Source organism: Oncorhynchus mykiss, chromosome 1, assembly GCF_057628025.1.
Source record: "Oncorhynchus mykiss isolate SJ-2025 chromosome 1, ASM5762802v1, whole genome shotgun sequence".
Classification (NCBI taxonomy): Eukaryota; Metazoa; Chordata; class Actinopteri; order Salmoniformes; family Salmonidae; genus Oncorhynchus; species Oncorhynchus mykiss.
This window is the reverse complement of record NC_143022.1, coordinates 89609285-89613263: the sequence shown is the minus strand read 5'-3', so window position 1 is coordinate 89613263 and position 3979 is coordinate 89609285.

Genomic DNA, 3979 nt, shown 5'->3' with positions numbered 1-3979 from the left:
GTATGGCAATAAATAGGCCATAGTAGCAAAGTAATTACAATTTAGCAGATTAACACTGGAGTGATAGATGAGCAGATGATGATGAGCAGTTGATGGTGTGTAAGTAGCGATATTGGTGTGCAAAAGAGCAGCAAAGTAAATTAAAACAATATGTAGGTAGGTAGATTGGGTGGGCTATTTACAGATGGCCTACGTACAGCTGCAGTGATCGGTTAGCTGCTCAGACAGCTGATGTTTAAAGTTAGTGAGGGAAATGTAAGTCTCCAGCTTCAGCGATTTTTGCAATTTGTTCCAGTCACTGGCAGCAGAGAACTGGAAGGAAAGGCGGCCAAAGGAGGTGTTGGCGGAGCTTTATCTAGCATAGACTTATAGATGACCTGGAGCCAGTGGGTCTGGCGACGAATATGTAGCGAGGTCCAGCCGACTAGAGCATACAGGTCGCAATGGTGGTGGTATAAGGTGATTTGGTAACAAAACGGATGGCACTGTGATAGACTGCATCCAGTTTGATAAGTAGAGTATTGGAAGCTATTTTGTAGATGACATCGCCAAAGTCGAGGATCGGTAGGATAGTCAGTTTTACGAGGGTAAGTTTGGCGGCGTGAGTGAAGGAGGCTTTGTTGTGAAATAGAAAGCCGATTCTAGATTTGATTTTGGATTGGAGATGTTTGATATGAGTCTGGAAGGAGAGTTTACAGTCTAGCCAGACACCTAGGTATTTGTAGTTGTCCACGTATTCTAGGTCAGAACCGTCCAGAGTAGTGATGCTAGTCGGGCGGGTGCGGGCAGCGAACGGTTGAAAAGCATGCATTTGGTTTTGCTAGCGTTTAAGAGCAGTTGGAGGCCACGGAAGGAATGTTGCATGGCATTGAAGCTCATTTGGAGGTTAGTTAACACAGTGTCCAAAGAAGGGCCAGATGTATACAGAATGGTGTCGTCTGAGTAGAGGTGGGTCAGGGAATCACCCGCAGCAAGAGCGACATTGTTGATATATACAGAGAAAAGAGTCAGCCCGATTATTGTACACCATGTTTATAGCCAAGTTATCATTACTCAGTACTGGTACCCCATGTATATAACCAAGTTATCATTACTCAGTACTGGTACCCCATGTTTATAGCCAAGTTATCATTACTCAGTACTGGTACCCCTTGTATATAACCAAGTTATCATTACCCAGTACTGGTATCCCTTGTATATAACCAAGTTATCATTACTCAGTACTGGTACCCCTTGTATATAACCAAGTTATCATTACTCAGTACTGGTACCCCTTGTATATAACCAAGTTATCATGAATCAGTACTGGTACCCCTTGTATATAACTAAGTTATCATGACTCAGTACTGGTACCCCTTGTATATAACCAAGTTATCATGAATCAGTACTGGTACCCCTTGTATATAACCAAGTTATCATGACTCAGTACTGGTACCCCTTGTATATAACCAAGTTATCATTACTCAGTACTGGTACCCCTTGTATATAACCAAGTTATCATTACTCAGTACTGGTACCCCTTGTATATAACCAAGTTATCATTACTCAGTACTGGTACCCCATATATATAACCAAGTTATCATTACTCAGTACTGTAAATAGACAAGTTATTGTTACTCATCGTGGATTTATTCCTTGTGTTATTATTTTTCTATTATTTTTCGTATTTTGTCTCTGTATTGTTGGGAAGGACCTCTAAGTAAGTATTTCCCTGTTAGCCTACACATGTTGTTTACCAAGCATGTGACAAATAACAATTGACTTGATTTTGATTCCCTGAAAGCTGGATAGTCAGGGTGCATAGAACATTCCCAACCCGATGGATAGAGGACATCATTTTGATCATTTTAACAGCGAGGAAATATAACACATTTTCAGTTCGGCCTTCTAGACCTCGTTAAGGACCGAATGCGGCCCGTGAGCAAAATGAGTTTGACGCCCCTTATCTAGATGGTCAAAATGGATTGATCAAGTGCGGGTGCTGTTGTCAACCATTGTCATGTCTTGGTGGCTTTCGCTTATTGTTTACAGTGTCTGTGTAGAGCAACAGGTGTACTTTCTTGAAATGTTTGCTTTGCTACTGGAACTATTGAACTGTTATAGGCCCTATATGGAAATATAGGAATATATTTTTTACTTGGACTTACTTCTCAGTAAGCGTTCTTACTAGTATACAAACTGAAATGTGATTTTATTTTTCTCTCTGAATGCACAGACCTGATAATGTGCTTAGGTAATGTTCATGAGATTATGATTTTTTAAAAATCTTTCACTCTGTTATCGTGACATCTTTCATACGGCTCTTTTATCCCATCTTGTGATCTGTAAACTTTGATTTGATCTGTTTCTTTGCCGTCTTTTTGCTGGTACATTTGATGTGCCATGTTAGATAACGCATTCCCAGAATTAAATTGAAGAGAAAGCATGTCTCTCTCTGTTTCCAAGAGGTCTATTCTCTATTGTATACCAAGCCTGCCTTTAAACCCTGTGGAAAGCATGTACTGTTACACTCAAAGATTCCACCTGCAGTACAGGAGATTCAAGATGGCCAAACTATGTTAAATGTGCAGTAATTGGAACGGGTACCTTTGTGATGTCATAATAGAAACATGTTTAATTTGACTAACAATACATTTTCTTGGAAATTTGATTTTTTTTCTTAGACTCTTCCCCTGTATTCGCTAAGATGCACTTTCTTGCATAGCTCAGAGTATAAGTCTCCAGTATTTCCAGTGCCATTGCATTCTTTGTCTTAGACACACTACATACCAAATCCCCATGGTAGGCAAGTGGCTCATAAGTTAAACACAACTTCAGAATGAAAATAACTCCCTACAGATTGGCCCTCTGTAGAATATACCCTTGATTCTTCCACCCACTGCCACTACATGATATTAATCAGTTAAGGTCTTATCTGCCAGCTAACCTGAAGTTCACCTGCTTTGGTTTTTAAAAGGGTTCACATGCAGATAATTGTATCTCTCTTTTCAACCGTGCTTAGATTACATTCTCTTTCAATTATTAAGGGCCTCTGAGATTGTCGCAAGGCACTCATAGAAAGAACAGCATGGTACAATGTATTATGACACATTAGTCAAAGAAGGGGCAATAAATGGAGGAAGTCATTGATGTGCATTTCTAGAAAGTACTTTATCTTCTACTCTTGTGTCTAATGCAGACGTATTGATGAATGAGAAGAGCATAATAATAATTATACAAATGAATATACAAAGTATGTTCATTATTATATTACTACTACTAATTATTGCACTAAATAATATATTCATTATTTGTATTATTAATTATACTAATTATTTAAAGTATTAGTATGTGAAAAGCAGCTAGATGACAAGCTTACAATTGTATTACTATTAACTAATAATGAACCATTTCTAAACTACTCAGAAACCCTTTATAAATCCTTAATAAATTATATCTTTATTGTTGTAGTTGTCTAGTTTCATGCTCCTCTCTCTTAACACTAAGACTCATTCATCTCCAACAAAGTGACATAGATTGTTACATTTCCCTAGTTTGGTCCCATGTGTTACATCAGTTCACTAACAGGTTGTGTTACTGTAAAACGCTTCACTAACAGGTTGTATTACTGTAAAACGCTTCACTAACAGGTTGTATTACTGTAAAACGCTTCACTAACAGGTTGTGTTACTGTAAAACGCTTCACTAACAGGTTGTATTACTGTGAAATGCTTCACTAACAGGAATTATTACTGTAAAACGCTTCACTAACAGGTTGTATTACTGTAAAACGCTTCACTAACAGGTTGTGTTACTGTAAAACGCTTCCCTAACAGGTTGTATTACTGTAAAATGCTTCACTAACAGGTTGTATTACTGTAAAACACTTCACGAACAGGTTGTGTTACTATAAAACGCTTCACTAACAGGTTGTGTTACTGTTAAACACTTCACTAACAGGTTGTGTTACTTTAATTCCACTCACATCTGAGTGCTTTGC